Here is a 21,125-nt window from a genome sequence, read left to right as displayed (position 1 = left end):
GGTGCTGTGCTACACTGGCTGCCACCTCCCTAAGGAATGAGAAGGGCATCAGAAAAGGAAACTAGAGGGTGAAAGAATTTTTTAAAAATTAAAAACCACAGCTGTGACCATCCTGAGCTGCCAGGTCATTTGGGAATAGGAGTGCTACAGTCCAGGGTGCAGGTGAGCAGGCTGAATGAAGCAATGAAATCAATTACACCAGCATTGAAAAGATCAAATGAAAAGCACCTCATTTGGAGTTTGTGGAGGAGGAGATGGAAATAAAAACTGTCCCACCACAAAGGGCTTGGGAAGACCTGAGAGAAAGCCAAAGGTTTTAGAACTTATCCTCTATGTAAACATTAGAAAGATTGAGGAGGTTATTTTCTATTTAAATTAGTGGTATTTAACAGTTTCCTATTTAGTTCTGCACTTCAGTTCTGTTTCTTGAGCTTGCACAAAACCCACAGTGAACCCAGGAGCAGCAATCGGGCACAGGTTGGATGGGGCGTGGAGTCCAAAGTAAAACAGATCCATGCATATCTTCATCTGCCCTGGCCAGAAATGGAAACACTGAATTCATGGGAGACCCCAAACTACAAATTCAAAGCAATCTCAGAGCCCTACCTGAAGGCTGGGGGAACATACATATCTTTAGATGCTTGTGTGCTTAAAAACCAGCACAAACAAAGGAGACAAATAGACTTGAAACACAAGGGATAGAAGTCAGGCTTGATAAATAAAATGCCAGCAGAACATTTTATTTATCACACAGGACCAGTTTTTGGTCTTCTACCTTCATTCTTAGGAGTTTCTTGCAAGAAAAACAAATTAAAATATTTTTAGGTAGAAAGTCTAACTTACCAGTTTAAATAAAAGTCATACTAATATGTGTAAAAAACTAACTTAAACTATTTAAGGTATTTGCACCCCAAAACTAAGTAATTGTGTTCACAACCTTTTCTAGTGAAAAGGTTCATTTCATTTTATAGATAAGGAACAGTCGTCTTTTTTTTTCATTCATGTTCCTAATCAGGCCAACATTTTTTATGTTTTTACAAAAAAATTTGGAGTTTGAAGGAGAAATCCTTAATATAACTCACAAAAAGTCAGTGTTTAGTGGGTCTCAACTGTTTCAAACATTACTTTGAAAATTTTTGAGGATCTGCTGACACCAGACTGTATAAAACTTGACATTTCTGCCCCTCTATTACTGTCATTCAACAATCCCCACAGTGCACTTCATGCATTTTTACCATTGAGTTTATCCTGCTTATTTTCTTTTGGAAATGGATGGATGAAACAAACCCAAGAAGTCTTTGTTTTTTTTTTCACCAAGATATTGGCGTTTGCAGTTCTGGCTCTTTCAGGTAAAGCAAAAACCTCAGACAAAGTGTTGAAAAAGTTCTGTTTTGGCAATGAACAGCCTTCCTGGGATAAGCAAAAGCATAAAGAGGGCAAGGGAAAGGCAGAAAAGCAGGCGAGAGGTCTCCTGTTCTGTAACATGTGGCAGATAGAGATCTGCACGTACACACATCCATACCTCATTTACAGCCCTCAGAACACTCCTCAGTTCAACCCTGAACTCTCAGGAGCAAAGACACCAGAGAAATGTGATCAAGCAGCAAAGCAGAGGAGACTGCCCCGAGTGGGGGGATGTAAAGCCAGTCACGTAACTTGGAGATGAGATTTGGCTGGGATAAAGACACAAAAAGTGCAAGTCTGGGGCTCTGACTGCCTGGGAGAGGATGAATAACACTTGTTCAGTATTGTGAGCAGCACACAATATTGGCTACATCAGGTGCAGTGTGAGCCCTGTGCAAATGGGTTTCATCCATTTGGGGTTTCTGGTTATCCTGGAGGTCAATCCTGGCTGTATTTTAGTAAAGGGGATCTCTAAGCTGATGAATGTTTTTCTAGAAAACAGCCCCAGCACATTTATTGACATGGTGTGTCACACAGCTGATGAACATGGAAGGGCACAGTCCAAATCCTGACCTCACTGATGAAAATCTGGGGTAAACTAACGAGGGAATGCCATGGAGTACAACTGAAAATTACATCTTTTTTTCCTTGGGCTTGAAAAAACAAGAGAGTTCCATCCAGTGAGTCAGTCTCCCCCAACTGTTATTACTCCTATTTAAAAACAACCCCTCTGACATTTTGGTCAACATCTACGTGAGCTGAACTTTCAAAGGGAGTGAGAGAATTGGGAATTTCAAACTTTCCTGTTCATAATATGGGAACCAAGCAGAAATCCCCACATGCTGCTTTGGTAAGTTTGTCTCTTACAGACTGAAGTTTAAACTTCAAAGGACCATAAAAAACGCAGAGCCCCTGTTTAGCCTCCAAACCCATCCCAAGAATAAATCAGGAGGTCAGTGCTTCTTGCTCTCACTCAGGATACAGCTGGTTTTTCTCTCACAAAAATTCTCCCAACAACTTGCCCAGCACTTGGCAGAATCTCCTCTGGCACAAAACCTGCTTTCAGGACAGGCACCTCATCCTCAGCCTGGTGAGGAAGGAGGAGTGAGAGCTGCCCACACATCTCCCTGGTGCTGGGAGGAGCAGAGCAAGGGCTGAAGGCACCTGCCCATGCCTCTGCCCCTTTCTCCCAGCTCCAGCTGCTTTCCTCGAGCCCCCATTCCCCACCAGCTCCCTGCAGCTGTCACTCACTCCTCTTTCCTTAGATTTTGGCTCTTTTAAAGTTTTCTGCCTTCAGCTCAAGCCCAGTAAACACATCCAACCTCCACAATGACAAATATGGCTATTGAATGAACACCCAGCCAATTTTCCCAGGGCCTTGTTAGCCTCTTCTGGAGGACTGCTTTTTGCAGGGACTGTAACAATTCAGGTGTGTGTTTAGCTAACTAGAGTCAGGTGTGCTGAGACTTAAATGCCTTTTCTAAATACTGCTGTTCAGGAAATGCCATTAAAAATTCAAAAGCATAGGCCATATCTTAATACAAATTAAATATTTTTTATCCACATCTCCTTAGGCAAAAAGAATGGATTTTGGTTTTGTGAAGCTCAACAAATTACAGGAGGGATCCTGCCCTGAGGTACAGATCTGCTGATCCTCATGAAACCAAGGTCTGACTCAGACAGCTTTTGGCTTGCAGACAAATGTATTCAAGCAAAAATAAGAACTTCCTGCATTTAAGCACAGTACATCATTTTATCATCTCTGCTCCCACCCTACATGTTTCATGGGAGGAATCCCATGCCAGTTCGTTTCCTATCTCTTTAAAGTCTTCCCAAGCTCTCTATCACAGGCTATTGTGTATTTTGCATTTTCCTGCTGCTGTGCCTTGGATGCACATCAGATGCTTCCTCAAGACCCCCAAGCCCCACTCCCTGGGCCAGGAGAAGGGTGAAAGCAGGGAAAACCCTCAGGTTTCATAAGCCAGGCTGCAAAGTGCCAAGCAGCCTGGTTTGCCACGGCACCTGGGGCTGTTTGATGCTCAGATTGCTCTAATTCCTGCTGTAATGTGATCATCTCGGGAAGGATGTGTCTCCTCAGAGTGTCCTTGGTAATTCAGAGGGCAGAGACCAGCAAGGGAGCAGGCAAGGAGGGAAAACCTCAGGGCTTTCGGATCACTTGGACATGGCAATGCCAGCACGGGCTTCACCCAGCTGCACTGAGTGCTGCAATCTGCAGCCTGGTGTTCTGGCATGTGCTCTAGCTTCTTTCCAATTATAAAAACAAATGTACATAAATCTTGTGGCTTTCATCCATGGGTTGATCTGTGGGTAGTTTAAGGGATTTAAATAGGCAGGAGGGAATTCAAATAGATCTGCTAACTTCTGTGTTGTGTGGATGATTAACTCTGAATCACAGATGTTATCAGGAGGGGCAGGTTATGAAACCCAAGTAGCACTTTACTATTATTATTGGAAGTAGTGGTGGTGTTCCTTGTATTGCATCCAGATCTAGGGGATGGAGGGGTCAGAACTCATGCATGTACAAGAGCAAGAAAGCATTCACAGCTTTAAACTGTGAACTCTGCTTTGAAATACTAATTATGCCTTCCTGAGCATTTATCAATCTGGGAAGCAAGAGGAAAAGCTAATCTGAAAAAGAAACAATTTAGGAAATATCTCTAAACTGGGCAAGACTGCAACAAGCACATTCTAGCCTTGTCTTGTTATCTTTGTTTTTCTCCAGACCTTATCACCGCTAAGGAATTTAATCGCAAAAATGACAAGTAGCTGAAAGTATGAATCAGACTGGCACTGAATAATCAGCCATAGGAAAAGATCTACCTACACAGCCTTGGCAATACAAATATAATGAGTCCCCCAGAGCCTGAGTGCAGACTTGGGCTGTGGAAGTTTCCCTGCACTGAAATCTCCATCTCTGGATGGGTTGCAGCGTCCTGGAGGCTTTGTGTCACCCAAAGTCAAAAAGGTCCAGGATATTTAAAGAAAAGCTAAGACACAAGCTCATTCTGGGCTCTTGAATTTGCAGATAATTAAGATTGCTCACTGGTGAACTTGATAACAAGCCCCTGCACAGGTTTTTAGCCCATGAAATAGAGCTGAGCAGTGAACCTGTGCCCATCCCTGCACAAACAGCACAGCAGGAGGAAGGCTGAACACATGCCCGGGCACTCACATGGGCATCTGCCCTCTTGTTTGCTGTTGACACAAAATTTGGCTCTCCCCTCCCTGTTTTTTTTTTTTTGGTTTTTTTTTTTTTTTTTTTTATGAGTCTCTCATAAGGATCCAACTGCTTCATCAAGAGCACTGTGCACCTCACTGTACACCTCCAGGCACATTTCCCTGGATTCTCCCTGTCAAACCACGGCAGAGAGCCCCAACAAGGGAGAACCCTTCCCTCTGAGCCTCAGCAGAGCACGTGTGAAGGTATTTCCCTGTTCTCATTAAAAGCAAGGAATGCTTCATCTAACTGCCACTGCTTTCAGGCTGCCTCACCAACATGACTTATTACACTATACTTCAGATATGTGCTTTGAGGAGATATAATTCTTATCTTTAGATGTGCTGATAGCACAAAGAAGCCTGGCTGACTTACTGAACAGCCCTGTGCCTTTGATAATAGTATTTGCCTTTGCTTAGAAAATTTGCACAGGCACAATGCCTGGGTCATTAAATTGAAGGATTAAATTTCTGACTTTGATTACTGTATGAAATACCAATCTTTGCACTGCTCTCCAGCACCCAAAAGTAGGCACTTACAACCAATTAATGTTTTGCATCCTCTCCTCCAGGCTTACCAGCCTCTCCTCCATCTTGTAACAAGCCTGATGTTCTCTATGGACCTTTGTGCTTCAGGACAATAATTTTGAGGAAAGCCTTAATAAGTCTTACAGATAATTCTCAAACTTTTGTGAAGCAGAAAAAAATACCAACACCCCACTCCCACCAAAAAAAAAAACTACCTCACAGCCAACACTGCCCCCCAAAATTAAAAAAAAAAAAAAAAAAAAAAAAAAAGAAAGCAAACCAAATCAACCACCCAAGGAAAGGAAAAATACAAACAGCTTGGAGAGGGTGGAGTCATGGAAACCGCTCCAACAAAAAGACAAAACCCTTGGAGATCTGAAGCTGCATAAAGGTTTTGCAGACACTTTTTCTGCCCTGAAAGAAACCCCCAGCGGATCTGGACTGATTCTGGAGCACACTTCATTGCTAGGCATTAGAATTCCAGCCTGTGCTCTCCTGTTCACTTGCCAAAACACTCAAGAGTTCCTTGCCCTGCACATCCCTTTGCAGAAGCACCAATACCCATCCTCCTCATCCTCACACAGAAGCTCCCAGGCATGAGACAGACAACTCTTATCTGCAGCTTCATCAGGCATTTCTGCTGAGCCTGCAATGTTCCCCAGTAGCCTGAAAACACAACCTGCAGGTCTCCACCAGGGCTTTGTGTTTGCCCATCAGTCAGTGAGAGACAGATTCCCCTGAGAGACACAAACCAGTCCCTCTCTCCCTGGGAACAAGGCTGGCAGCCATGGAGCAGCCACTCTGCAGCACCTGGAGACACTGGAATTCTAGTTTGATGGAGGCAAAGAAAGTGATGGATTACTCTAAAGTTGGTTTGAATCACTCTAAAGTTGGTTTGAATCAGTGGGAGGAAGGAGGGAAGGAATTTAGAAAGGAAGGAGTTTAGGATAGAATTTAGGAATGAAGGAATTTAGGGAGGAAGGAAAAGGAAGGAAGGAAGGAAGGAAGGAAGGAAGGAAGGAAGGAAGGAAGGAAGGAAGGAAGGAAGGAAGGAAGGAAGGAAGGAAGGAAGGAAGGAAGGAAGGAAGGAAGGAAGGAAGGAAGGAAGGAAGGAAGGAAGGAAGGAAGGAAGGAAGGAAGGAAGGAAGGAAGGAAGGAAGGAAGGAAGGAAGGAAGGAAGGAAGGAAGGAAGGAAGGAAGGAAGGAAGGAAGGAAGGAAGGAAGTGGCGGAAGGAAGGAAGGAAGGAAGTGGCGGAAGGAAGGAAGGAAGGAAGTGGCGGAAGGAAGGAAGTGGCGGAAGGAAGTGGCGGAAGGAAGGAAGTGGCGGAAGGAAGTGGCGGAAGGAAGGAAGTGGCGGAAGGAAGGAAGTGGCGGAAGGAAGGAAGGAAGGAAGTGGCGGAAGGAAGGAAGGAAGGAAGTGGCGGAAGGAAGGAAGTGGCGGAAGGAAGGAAGGAAGTGGCGGAAGGAAGGAAGGAAGTGGCGGAAGGAAGGAAGGAAGGAAGGAAGGAAGGAAGGAAGGAAGGAAGGAAGGAAGGAAGGAAGGAAGGAAGGAAGGAAGGAAGGAAGGAAGGAAGGAAGGAAGGAAGGAAGGAAGGAAGGAAGTGGCGGAAGGAAGTGGCGGAAGGAAGGAAGGAAGTGGCGGAAGGAAGTGGCGGAAGGAAGTGGCGGAAGGAAGTGGCGGAAGGAAGTGGCGGAAGGAAGTGGCGGAAGGAAGTGGCGGAAGGAAGTGGCGGAAGGAAGTGGCGGAAGGAAGGAAGGAAGGAAGGAAGGAAGGAAGGAAGGAAGGAAGGAAGGAAGGAAGGAAGGAAGGAAGGAAGGAAGGAAGGAAGGAAGGAAGGAAGGAAGGAAGGAAGGAAGGAAGGAAGGAAGGAAGGAAGGAAGGAAGGGCACAACAGAAGGATTAGGATAAGGATCTGCTGGCTGTGCTGTAGCTGGTGTCCTCCTCCCTGAGCAAACCCACCCCAGCAGTGCCTCTGAGCTCACTGGACAAGATTCCCAGCTCTCAGTGCTGCCAATTTCAGCTGAGTCATGTGAATTCATCCCCAGCAGCTCCTGCCCACCCCAGGAATCTGGGTATTCCAGCCTTCTCACAGATGTCTGCACTGGCACAAGATCTGCTGGGTCTTTCTGCCATGCCTCAGATGCAGAGAAAGTGTTAATCATGCAAGCATCCAACATTGATGATACCCAAATCCTGGTACGTATCTTAAATAAATTAAATAAATAATGAATTAAATAAATTCCTTATTTCCCCTCTGGCCTTCCTTTAGCCAGCCCAGTGCAGATCACTCTGGAAGTGTGAGGGCAGCCTGCAAAGGCAGCATCCTGGACCCAGCCATCCATCAACTTACAGTGACAGGACTGAAAACACTTCAACTGTTCACTCAGGTTATTTCTGAAATTATTAACCCTAGAAGACTGCTGTTAAAGTTCATCCAAATGTGATTTCATTTGCATCTCATGTTTGGCACAGATGCTACTATTTTAAGAGAAGATTTTTTGGAGGTTATGCAGTATTTTGAATTTTAAAGGAACAGATAAAACATCAAGCCCCTTGAGACAGGTAAAAGTCTGGTTTTCTATCTCTGATTGCTCTGGGCTCCACAATCTGAGATTTCTTTCATTCCAGAAATCATTGGAATACAATTCTTAGTAGGGGTCATACATGAAATTGCTTAGGCAGGCACTTACTTTCCTTCAAACTCCAAAAACCACTTTTTCTCCTTAATTCCTTCACCCTTCCACAGAAATCTCATTTTTCCATATTTTTCCAGGCAGTCTGGAGATTTCACTGTTGCATCAGCCTTAAGTCTCACACCAGTGAGCATCCAGCATACTTGAGGTGTAGACAGAGCAGCCACTCAATTCATTCCCAATTACTTTTTAGCAAGATGCCCCAAATGAAATAAAGTCAAATTGTGGTTTTCCTTTGTTACAGTTTATTTCTTGCTTGTGATTCTTCAAAACAGCTACCTTGCCAGCAATTTCTGGATCAGAAAACTCTACAAACCTTTGCCCAGTTCAAATAACTGGTTTCGTACAAGACAAAAGGAACGACAACCACATTGTGGTTTCCAATAGTAAAATGCAGTTAAATGGATGCTTGAACAAGAGCTAAAGCTGAACTTTACCAAAGCCCTGGTACTGCCTTCAAATTTAAATTCATGCCTGAAGACTGTGGGCCAAAGCTTTGGCAAGTGTGAGCTGGCCATCAGTGACCTGGCAGAGGATTTAGCTCTGCAATAGAGCTCACCATTTAAGACAGATAATAATTGCAAAACTCAGGTTGTCCATGAGCTACTAGTGGCTTTTCCTCTTCCTTAAAGTGCACAAAGATGTAATAATACAGATAAAAGTGATTTAATTCTGATAATTCCCCTGTGACAGGAGTGTCCAGACACTGATCATGCAGGATCAGTCATGGCCCTACAGCTACAAGATGTTTAAATCAAGAGGCCCAGGTGTGTGTCACTCTGGAATGGGCATGGATAAAGAGGAAACACTGCCATTCTCAGGTGCATTCCCATGGGCATCAAAGGACAAGATCTTTAGATTTTTTTTCAGCTCCAAAAATCAGGGGAACTAAACAGAGCTCAAGCTTTGGCCAAAGCTCTCCTACCCCAAGCCCCAGCAGGGACACTCTGCCAGAGGAGCAGTGATGGGTGTGGGGTTTGGATCCTACTGGAGGGACCTGGGAGCCCTCCAGGGTTTCCAGCAGAACGTGCTGCTTCACGTCCCCAGTGCCTCTGCCTCCTTTCGTGCCAACTATCTCAAACCTGCTCTGGCAACCCGAGCCTCTGTTGTGTGTAATCGGGTCAGGTTTCACTTGCAAACCTCTGGTTCTTTACCACAGTGTGTTTTGAACAATAACTGAGGGCTCAGACAAGCCTCAGAAGCCAAGGTTTTTTGTGGTGTTTTGTGGTGTGGCCAGGCTTTTTGTGGCGCTCATCCCTTGCAGCATCTCTGTGCTCCATGGCAATGCCCACCCCTGCTGATCTCTCTCCGAACTGGAACCAGTGCAGAGCACAAGTAATTTTGCTAAAGCAAGAACAGCACTAAAAACCATAAATGAAATCAAGCAAAATGAAAAAATTACAAGGGAAAAAGCAGCATCTAAAATGGATATTCCTCATCTTTATACAATGCTAAGAAAAGAAAACATGGGAAATAAAATACAGCACAGCCTGCAATCGTGCTGTGCTCAGACCTAACATTTTAAACCTGTTTTTCTAACACAATAATTCCAGTGCTGTTTGGATTACAGAAGATGCAAAGTTTTGTGCACATTCTGATGCATTTCTGCACTTTATATATATGGGAGATAAATTATGTGAGCAGTGACTAGTACAAATAAATGAACCAGAGCCAGAGCTCTTCTGGAGGGATTTCAGGGACAGCAGGCCAGGACTTACTTGGATTCTATTTCAAAACTTTCTGGAAAGAGAAACCTCTCTGCACATCAGAAAAGCTGGACTAGAGTGAAAGCAGAAGCATCTCTGTGCATCAGTTAGTGTCAAAGTATAAAACCTTGCTTCCACACTCTCAGAAATTGCTGAGACCATCAAAAGGTCACTTATGAATATTTTGATAAAATTATAAAGCTTTGCAAAACAGAACATTTTCTATCAACATAGGGCAGTACCTGTTGAAGTTGCTAGGGTCCAGGATGACATTTTCTGCCATTCCAGTGGAGGATTTAATCGTGCTGGAGCAGGACAACAGGCTGGCACTGCTGGCACTCCCTGCAGCCACACGGGATGGGAAGGGAGTGCTGCTCTGGCAGAGGACAAGGTCAGGATCCTGGGGCATCTGGCCTGGATGTAAAGCTGAGAGTGAAAGGAAAATGACAAACACATCCAGTAAACCAGCCAGGCACAGCCTAACATGTGCATTTGATCATCGCTGCCTGTAAATGGTTTCTGCCAATGAGGAGTTCAGAACATTTGGAAAGTCACTGAAATGTTTCCAGTTCAAGTAAAAAGGTAAACCAGAAATAGCATCTGCAGCCACCCACAGGGACACCATGAAGTGAGATATGAGATGTACAATGCCATAAAAATGCTCACTATTCAAAATCTTCAGGGAGAAGGGTAATCAAGGAAGCATCACAAAGTAACTCTTTTTTTATTAATTCAAATAACTGCACTTTACAACAGGCTTATTCCATTGAAAATAGAGAAAACTGAAGTTATTTCAATGGACTTTGGACTAGGCCCAGTTATCTAATAGAATCCACATCTTTGCTCTCAAGTAGCAGACTAGGCTGAAATTTTGGGGGCTAAAACTTGATGTCCTGACTGCATGACCTTATAGACTAAATACCGAAGTCCAAGGCTTCAGCAAAGCTCTTCTTGCAGGGACCAAGAGATGCCTCTGACCTGTAGCTCAACTCTACAGAAAAATTACAAATCCACATGCCAGCTGTGTGCTTTTTCTGCCCTGCCATCACTCAAAGGCAAATTTGTGTGGCAAACATGCTTTTAAGGCTGAATGTTTGACAGTGCCCTGCTTTCCCCCATGTGAAATTCCAGTGCAGAAGGAGGATGCACAGCTAGTCATACAAATCTGTCTCTGCATGCAGGGCTGTTTCAGGCAGCTTGTCATCTTCCCTGAAGGGTTTCAGATGCACAAAGGACAGATGAGGACATCTATAATCCTGCTGCCTTCACTCTCCTACAGTGTGGAATAACACTCTTTGCATCAAGAACTTGAAACATCCAACATAGAAATCCATGGTAGCTCACAAATGTCTAAGCTTCCACATGAGCATCCATCCATCAAAATTATTTTTAAACTCAATTTGTGCCTTTGAGGTAGATCTAAATGGAATCAGTTTTTTTTTATCAGATTTTGATTTCACAAGGATACAAGTGCAGCCAAGACTAGCAGAGAGGCTAAGACTCCATCTATCAGGACATCTGCCTGCTAATGCAGGGCACTCACATCTCCAGATCTACTTTTCCTTCTCTTGTCTGCAGAAACTGAAAGCTCTGCAAAACCAGACTATCCCTCATTGCTTTGTATGTGAGTTTATTTCAGTTATGGATTCAAGTGAGTTCAGCCCTAGTTGCAGAAGGATCTTGCAGTTGTTCCTGCTCCTGTGTTGATTTTGAGCTCCTAAGGATCTCCAATAGATGGACCACATTTGCCTACCCCTCCTCCCATCCCTGGATCCAGCAGCCTCGTGCTGAATGCTTAAATTAAACATTTGGGTCTCATGCCAAAGGAACAGTCCAAAAGTGGTTGTGAAAGTTTCTCAGATATTCAGTCCACTCCTCCTTTCACAACATTACACTTCAGTGATGAGAAGCTATTCTGAGTGGTGTCTGCAGATACTGGAAGATTAAAGTGGATCCCAGAATGACATTAACATAAATTTTTCCTGATGCCTGAAACCATTGATCAAATAATTCATCCCAAACAACGTCTCTGGGCAGTAATGCATTTGCTCATTCTTGATGGATCAAGAAAGAGTAAATTATTTTACAGTCTGATAAAAAAAGCCTTTTTGTCTATGAAACCAAGAAGAAAAACATATTTTGCATTCACATTCAAACCATGGTTGGAACGCCAATAAAACACAACACAATAACTCTCATTTCAATCTCACTTGGCCCATCAGGATGGGATAGTGATGAGGTCGGAGCAGGGGATCCATCAGATACATTCAGACCTGAAATCCCATCAATATATTAATTGTTCTCACTCCAAACAGCATTTTCTAATGAAAACCAGTTGGAATGAACACTTATATTGCACTTACTACAAAATTAAATGCACCAATGAAAAGCCAAGAAAGGAAGGAGATTCACTCAATGAGTCCCAATGATTCCTAGATTACAGGCTACCAAGAAAAAAAGATTCCTATGTGCTTTAAGCTATTTGTGTAAAGATTAAAAAAAAAAATGGAGTGAGAGAGCTATGCATGGCTTAAGCAGCTTGCTATTATGAATGAGTCCAAAGTGCTGGAATAGTTTACAGAATTCTTCAGTAAGGTGATGAGGAAAGGAGGTCAGAGATTTATTGGTAGCACTTTCCTCCAGTCACAGGACCAAGACACAAGTCTGACATTAAGGATAATGATCACAGATGTTTGGAGAATGAAATGGTCATAATTAGAACAAGGAAAATGCCACATATGCATTATACAAACATTGCAAATTTACTTGTAAATGACTTGTAGAGTGTCATTTAGTGTCCTGCAGTGACAGTGGCCACTGAGTGAATGCTCTCCAGAAGTACAAAACAGCAAGAGTGTGATTTTCAGTCCCATAGAAATACAACAGTACATCTGACAGGTCTCTGAACGTGTTTCTTACTAAAGGAGGTTACAGCCCCAATCAAGAAATTCAGATCCTATGTGTAGAGACTGTTTTGCCCATGTGGAGCATCACTAAGTCAACAGGAATGAAAAATTCATCCACTTTCTAGAATGAAAAATCCACCTTCCTTAGAACCATCTCCATAATTTTTGGTTACTTCTATCAAATTTTTTAAAAGAAAATGGGTCACAAAGAGACTTTAAAATAAGAGAAATGATGACAGATTAATGTGGTAGGAGAAGAAGAGCTGGTTAAAACATTATAAAATGTGAGGCTTCTAATTGCTTGGGTGGTTTAATGGACATTGTTGTCATTTTAGCTGCTTGACACTTCATGCTGAAGAGATGTGTCAGAGTCCCCCATGCTGACATGGCAATTTTCCCAAGTAGATTGTGAAATTGAGAAGGTAAGTTCTTTACAATTCAGGGGGATCTGCTATTCAGCTGGAGAATGAGTATGAAGATAAGCAACATGCTAAGTATTGGAATGACAATCTTGATTTCTGAGAAAAGATTTCTTGCTTTCTTGTTTCATTACTCTTGCTTTTGTCCTGTCATGCTGTCAGCTGTCATGTTGGGGCAAAAAACCTTAAAAATGAGAAGATCAAAACATACCTTCTCCCTTTCTGGTTGACTGACTGCTCAAAAAATGTTAACATCTCAGGGAAAAACATTTTCTCGATGAAATTTCCAAGTGAAGGCTTTAAAATTCTTGCAGAAAGAAAAAAATGTGTCTCTCTTTCTCTAAGACATGCTGGGATGTCACTGGCATCAGGAAAACTACTTTGATTTTCAATTGATGTGCATCATTTGAACTAAATCTCTTTATCCAAATAGAGACATCATGAACTGAAACACATCTCACAGGCTTTTCCTTCTTCCCAGTGTGATAATCCTCAAGCACCACAGATATCCTGGTACAGATATCCTGCAGTTTCCTGTGGCTGGAAAGCCCCTGCTCACCTCACTACCTGCTGCATCTCTTGCTTGCTTTACATTTAAGAGCATCAGTGCCAAAGGCAGGCACAGAGGCACTGCCTGAGGCCACAGAACCAGCTGAAGATGTGAAACCCAGAGATGCAGGATCAGCACAAGTGCAAACATTCACTGCAAGAAGAGAGTTAACAAAAATGGAATCATTTCTACTTCAAGCCAACAGCAATGGAGTGACTGAGTGAACAGGTGTAAAATCAACAGCATTTCCTACAGTATTTTAGAATTGCAAGGCATCAATTTTTTTTTTTAAATTCAGAACTGGCACTAATTTGGCTGTGCGGCAGTCTCTTATGACTGTCTAACACCTTTTTAAGCTTCTTAAAGAAAACAGCACCTACTGCCAAAAACTCTACTTATTTTAATAAAGACTAATACCAAAAAAGAGAAGTTTCGATCTCCCCTGATGTGCTGCTGTGAAATCTGCAGGCAAACAGTAAATGCACAGCTTCAACTGCCTGGGGGTAACCAAGGTGCCTGTCTTACAATTTATATATAAATCAGAAAAGGTTTAGGAGTCTCATTTGCATTGTAACAAGTATTGCAAGTGTCAAGGAGTCTCCAGTTGTGTGCCACTGAAATCTCACACACCTGCATGGGGAGAACTGTGGAGCCTCTCTCTACGTTTTTCTTTCTTTATTGGCCTTTACAACAGCTGGGAATCAGGTTAATGGGATGAAGTCTGAGTGACTCAGAGACTGCCAGAAGATGTGGTGCTGACAGCTCTTGTGATTTCCCTGTGACTTTCCCTCTATTTAGTGTTCCTCCTTTAAATAAGCCTTGCTTTATTTACATTACAACATGAGAGTTTCAGCTGTCATTAAAGCGCAAAAGGGTTGGTCTTATTTGGACAACAACAACCCCACAGACTGCAGAACCAAACAGGGAGGACTAGAAGACCTGGTAATTCTTGCTTAGTGAATTTCATGAGGTTAAGGTGGCCCCCAAACCAAACTAAGGCATTTCTGAGTGCTCCCTGCTGAAGGAAGCCCTTGGCCACCACAGGGAAAATGAGATTTGATGCTCCTTGGAGATACTGAGGAGGCAGCACCACGAACCCACCACAGAGGGTGGGAATGTCAGCCTGAGCAGCCAGATTAGAACGCCCCAGGAAAGCCCATCCCCAGGATTTTTGGATCCAGAAACACTGCCAGAGGAATTGTTTTTCCCCAGGCGTTCCCTTCCTTGGGCGAATTACATCCAGGAGAAGAGGAGCATGAAATGGGACTGAAAGAAACCAAGCAGAAAGGAATTAACTGTACTCCAGGCACTTAGCTCAGAAAGGATTTGCCTGCAATGTTAGCTGAAGGACTTGGATCTGAGTTTTCCATGCCAAGTAGCCCATCCCTGGAGTGACTGTCTTGGGCTGCATTCAGCAGGAACACAGGAGTCACTATTTCCTTCAGCTGAAAGGATATTTTCACCTGCTTGCACTAGGGGAGAATACAAGTTCTTGTCTGCCAGAGCTACTTGAAAAAGAACAGAAAAACAGATTTTGTAATAAAGTTGTTAAGATCAAAGCAAACCATCTTTCTCCATAATTGGATTCACTCTTTTGGGCTTTTGCTCTGAAGTATGACACTCAGAATTTAGCAGACAAACAAGCCACCAGTCAGAAAGGGTGCTGAGAATCAGAGTGAGGTTGAAATATTCTAAGAGTTATCCTCTTCAAATTAATCAAACCCTGCAGCACAAGACCAATTTCTTCTACCCTGCACATACATATATTTCCCTCCCCAAAAGCCATAAAGTGAAGCATTTAATATGACCTTTACTCATCCTGCTGGATGCTTTTTAGTTGAAAAATGCTGGTAAGTAATGGATCCCAGAGAAGTAAATGTTTATGCTTGCCTAAACCTAGCCAAGGAAATTTTCTATGGTGGAAAAACTGTCTCACCATGGAGAGTGCCATAACCAGGAGGATATTAATAGAAATAAAAATATAAATGCCTACTTGTTTGCAACTCTGAATTTAACTGTTAGGTTGCCAGAGCAAGGACAATTATTTCTCCAGAGACACAGAGCCAAATAAAGTGCCAAGGATAAAATCCTATTTCAAAGGGACTGTTTCATAGGAGCCCAATCCTGTTTCTGCCCAGCCAAAACACACCAGGGTTTTTAATTCCAGTGTTTAGATACTTAAATAGCAGCTCCTGCTCTCTGCTGTGCAGCTAAAGCAAATGCATCCAGCTCTTTTAGCTTAAGAAGACATGAATACTCTGTGTTTGACTGTGACATTCACTGCTGGCAAGGGAATGTCAAGGATGGCAAGGCCATCTCTGAGCCTGTGATTTCTGCATGGGAAATGAGAAATTGGTGTGAGTCTGCATCTCAACCACCCTGAACACGAGTAGGATGTAGCAGAGAAGAAACACCTTCCATGACTGAAACCTGGTTCACCAGCACAATCCACTAGATCCCCAATGATAGAGTGAACAAATGCCCAGAACGAGAAAACACCAAACTTCCCCTCAACTGGATTTCAACTTGCAGCAGAATTGTCGCACACATCTTTTCATTAAAAATCTTTCCTTAAGATTTTTTCTTCCTGAGAAGCTGAGAGGCTTCAGGAACAAAATGTAAACATTGATTATCTGCTGCTGTGGAATGCAACAGGTGGATCTGTGATTGGTCTCATTTGGTTGTTTGTAATTAATGGCCAGACACAGCAGAGCTGACTCAGACAGAGAGTCTGAGGCAGCTGCCTTTGTTATCATTCCTGTCTTTTCTATTCTTAGCTTAGCTAGCCTTCTGAGATGAAACCTTTCCTTCTATTCTTTTTAGTATTTTTTTAATGTAATGTATATCATAAAATAATAAATCAAGCCTTCTGAACATGGAGTCAACATTCTCATCTCTTCCCTCACCTGAAAACGCCTGTGAACACGGTCACACAAAATTGTACCAAATTTATTGTTCACCCTTGGTGTGAGAGGTGCTGAGTCTCCCCCCTGAGCAGAATGCCTGGTGCGGGCTGGGCTGCCCCATTACCTGTGAGATTCCCAGGAGAGATCACCCCGTTCCAGCAGGGTCTGCTGCGCCTCTGAGGTGTCTGGATGCCCTCACCCAGCCACCCACACCATGGAAGATGCACATTTCCATCGCCATTGTTTCCCAACCACTGGCCTGGTCTGCCAAAAAACACTTCCAGTCCAACCTAGAGAAGAAAATAAGGTGAAAAATCACTGCTTGGCTCAAAATAAGGATTCAACTTTGCAAAACTCTGTTTTGACGGTGATAGGGTTGGAACTAGGAAGCTCCATTGTCTGAGCAGGGTTTTGGTTTGCCTCTTCTGTTTAGAAAATATGCCAGCCATGTTGGTTCTCCCTCTAATTTCTTAATCCCAGGAGATATTTCCACAAAAAATAGATTTTGGTTCTTTGAAGTGCACCCACACCATCATGTGTTGTTTGAAATCACACAGCAATAAACTAAACAGTGGTAAAAGAAGAGGATGACTGAGAGTGTAGGAAAATACTGAATGATTATGAAATTTACTGAGGAATATCACAGCTGTTAATAAAGAAAGAAAAACCTAGCTATGTGGGGAATTTTCTCATATCTTTTCAATGTCCCTTTTAAGTGGTTCTGTCAGTGCCATTATTTTTCTAATTGTTCTTCCTAAACCCCCATAAAACTTATAAAAGTTTTGAATTCTCAGAATTGACTCTCATGCAAATTCTAATATATCCCATGATTTTTAAAATATTTTTAGGAAAGAGAAATAACAGGAAGAAGCTTTATCCTCATTGTGCATAGCTCTGCTCTCAAGATTCTTCAGCAGCTAAGTAAAAATATCTGTCCTGATATGAAAATACATCAAAACAAGGAAACTGCAGATGTTCAGCAAAAAAAGTGTGGAATATTTTAATGTCTGCAGATGAAATTATTACAGGGTGTGAAGATTAAGTTCCGAAGTAATCAAGAAAATAATTACTCCAGGTCAAGCACTCTGAATGAATCTGCTGGCAATGAATATCAAAGCAGACAGCATAAATAACCACAGGAAAGTGCCAACCCAAAGGAGTGTCATTTGTTCCATTTACCCCAACTCATTTTAATTGGACTGTGCACATGAATAAGAATCAGGGTCAGCAGGATTAGGCTGAAAGTTTATTAAGGGCTTTAAAGGCTTTATTTTAACAATAATAAACAGAAGGGCTTAGGAGAATAGGAGGGTTATTGTGACTCTGAGTTGGATGGGAAGTCCATTGCCTTAAAAAAAAACCAAACCCTGCAGCAAGAACTACTTGCAGAATAAAAGTCTTTATGCCTTTAAAATTAAATTAAAGCCCAGAACCATTTTCTGCCACCTTCTTGTCTAAGTATGAATCTCATAAACAAATACCTGAGGCAGTCTCCTTTAAAGGAGGCTCAAACACTTGGAAGTTTAAGGTGCATTTATGAGGTTTTTAAAATCTTTTCTCGCTGCACCAGAGGAAGTTTTCCCCCAAAAGGCTGCCTAGCCTTGGCCTAGGAGGATCCCAAAACTTATTGTGGGGTTATTTTTCCTTCATTTTAATTTATGAAAGATGAGATATTAAAAAATATAAACACCTTGCAGCAGCCCAAAACTCCTTTACAAATGCTCAATGATGGCACTTCTGGAGTTGCACATGAGAACAGGCCCTGCACTGGGGAGGAGAACAAAGCCAGCTGCACTTCAAACCAAAGCAAGGCACAGCCAGTACATCCTACACTTGATCAGCACTCTCGGTGTTTCCATCCAGCACCAGACACTTTGGGTGCTAATTTTATTCTTATCTCTAACATTCTCCTCTAAAAAGTCTGAAAGTCAGAATTAAAGTGGGAATTTTAATGAGCAGTGTCACTTGTTGTGCAAGCCTCAAGGTTACCTTACTTTGGTACACTGTGGGCAGGAGTGCTACTGAGTTTGCAATTACAGCTGTGACAGTGGTTTTTTACAATTTTTCCTAAGTGAGCACACAGAAACAGAGACTCTGCTCCTAGGTTTGTTCACATGGAGCTAGGAATGATTGAGAAGAAGGTGCAGAGACAGGTCATGTCTGGATACCACACTGCTATTCAGACACCTAATTTTCACTAGGTGTGGCCACCTCTGAGAGACACATATAAAGGATACTTGAGTTACCTGTCTGAAGGCTGACAGAGTTTGTAATCTCTTAAGAATGTGCTAACTCAACCTGTCCAAAGGCAGCACACCTAGCACAGCTGCAGGGAACCCTGATGGCTGCACTTTCTATGTTAAAAAACAATAAGGGGCTGGAAATCATTGCAATAATTAGTGACTTCTTGTAACACTCAAGTGTTTGCACATGCTGCCAACAAAAGACATCTCACTATAATTTTAATAAAACCATTTTCATCCAGCAGCAATCTTCCTCTCATTTTCCCCCCAAGGTCTCTGTCCCCATGGCTTTTCCTCTGCTGGAGTGATGCAAACCCTCTCCCTGCCAAGTCCCTTTGGTCAGGAGTCTCTTTAGGGCTGGGACTGGTTTTTTTCTCCTCTCTATTTCAGGAAATAACAGACTTCAGCTAACTGTCTGCTTTTCTTTTTCCCATCATGAGCTGTTTGCAAATGTGACACAGGAACCCAGCACTGAAACAACACAGGCTAAACACAGCAAAGTCAACAAGAGGAGGTGCCCATCTCCCAGCTAGGCTGGCCTGCAGTCCCATGGGAGCTGCCAGTCCATAGCCAGGGGTCAGAGCAGCCCCTGTGAGCTCTCCTGGGCACCACAAACCCACCCTACACAGCCCACTGGGGTTTCTTTGGCAGCAATAACTCCTGAGATGAGGTAGGGTTGGCACAGGTATGGGATAGGATGGAATCCACCCTGAACTCCTGGCTGCAGGGACAAAGTGACCAGAGGGACGTTCAGCAGTGGGTGTGAGCTGGGGCAATTTGGGAGTCCTGCCCCTGTTTCAGGTGGTTGTTCCTGCTCCTCACCTCACTCTGTGCCTCAGAGGGACAGGGGGTGAATGGGTGGCTGTTTTGGGACTAAAAAGAGATATGTCAGCTCTTCTCAAGCAGTGGTGCACCATGTGTGGGCATGGCTTGGTTCTGGGTTATGGCACCCTCCTTGGGCTCTCCACATCCTGCTGACTGACAGAGATACAGGAGACCAGAGCCATCAGTGATCCCTCAGCTGGGCCACAGCCAGCTGCTGCTTCACTGCTTTGGAACAACTTTTTGAAAGCACTCCTCAAAACAAACAAACCAGCCCAGCAATAATATTGCAATGGGTAAATGGATAGATAATATGTGAGATTCAGCTTTGTCAATGGATAGACAATTAGAATCCTTTGTGTGGAGTGTGATGTTTAGGTCTTCTGTTCTGCTTCACTGTTATTTTTATGCTGGAATTAAACAAGACCTGACTGGCTTTATTATTTTGTTGTCTAAGCAATCTGCTGATTAGTCTGATTAATTACACAATTATCCTTCAGCATGACTAATAGTTTTGTCATCACTGTACAACTTGCAGTAATGCTTAATTTCTTCTTAAAGAACAACAGTAAAATGATTGTACTTTAGGGAATTAGTACTTAGCCATCCTTTAAAAACTAATAAAATGGCTAATAAAACTAAGAAGCCTGGAGATGGAAAATTAATTCAAATGGTTGACAGGCTCTATCTTAACTAGGTAAAGATATATTACCCCATATAGCAACGAGCACCAACAACAACAAAAAAAATAAACTGTGTGTGATCCCACAAGTATAAAATCAGATGTAGCACATCTGGATTCAATCCAGATAAAATAGAATCAAAGTGAAAATTACTGGAATGCAAGTGCTTACAAACATAGATGGCAAAGTGCCAGCTTCAGAAGCTGATATTTTCTTGGAAACATACAAATAATAATTAATTATTATTAATAATTAAATTATTAAGTAATTGTTGAGATCATGTCATTAGGGTTTGTTTGGGTTTTTTGGTTTCTGGGGTTTTTTTTTTGTAATAGGCTTACACTGCACTGGTTTAATTTGCTTTGCAGAATTATTTAGGAAATCTTCTGGTCTAAAGTGCACCAGAGAGGAGACAGATAAACTCTCTGCTTGCCAGAGGGAGTGATATTGGTCAATCTCAGAGCAATGGAAATTTTCCTCAAGGTAAAGGCAAACCTCAGGCCAAAGTTACTGCAGTTCATGGACATCCCAACAGCTATGGACCTCATCTGAAAAAAGCTCAGGAGGTCCTGAATCCTGGAGAGAGCCAGGTGCAATCCATCATTTCCAAAGCCAAGTGTGCAGGGTCATGAACCCTACAGGAATCCAGGACAAGGACTGGAATTGCTCAGCATTCTCCAGCTTCTGCCAGGGCAGAGATGCAGAGCCCCATTCTGTTGTCACAGCTCAAGGGAAGTCCCTGTTGTGCACAACAGCAATTTCACAGCTGATCTCAGAAACTGGGTTTTGCTTCTCAGTGCATTTGCCATTTCTGTAGAATTGTTTTGCTGCTTATTGGCTCCTGATATCTTCTGTGTGACCCTCTCAGCCTCTGAGACCAGGTCCCTACCAGGTCCTCAGCAGCTGGCAATGCTGCACTCCCTGACTTGTGCTCTGGGTGTTCTGATTACAAGGTGAAACCTTTCTCCAATGCAGGGTTCTTTGTGTACATCTGCCCAGGCATAGGATATCAAATTTTACTTGCTTA

The 21,125-nt window shown here is 42.9% G+C and overlaps 1 protein-coding gene and 1 pseudogene across 1 annotated transcript in view; both read right to left on the bottom strand.

Moving 5' to 3' along the window:
- LOC132079674 (uncharacterized) overlaps positions 1–21,125 on the bottom strand; it is a 44,320-nt pseudogene that overhangs the window by 10,381 nt on the left and 12,814 nt on the right.
- The window catches only part of CEMIP (cell migration inducing hyaluronidase 1), a 101,768-nt gene that overhangs the window by 67,936 nt on the left and 12,707 nt on the right, over positions 1–21,125 (bottom strand). The window lies entirely within an intron of this gene.

Source organism: Ammospiza nelsoni, chromosome 14 (genome assembly GCF_027579445.1).
Source record: "Ammospiza nelsoni isolate bAmmNel1 chromosome 14, bAmmNel1.pri, whole genome shotgun sequence".
NCBI classification, from domain to species: domain Eukaryota; kingdom Metazoa; phylum Chordata; class Aves; order Passeriformes; family Passerellidae; genus Ammospiza; species Ammospiza nelsoni.
Note: the sequence above shows the minus strand (reverse complement) of the source record. Positions and strands in the feature narration are given on the sequence as shown.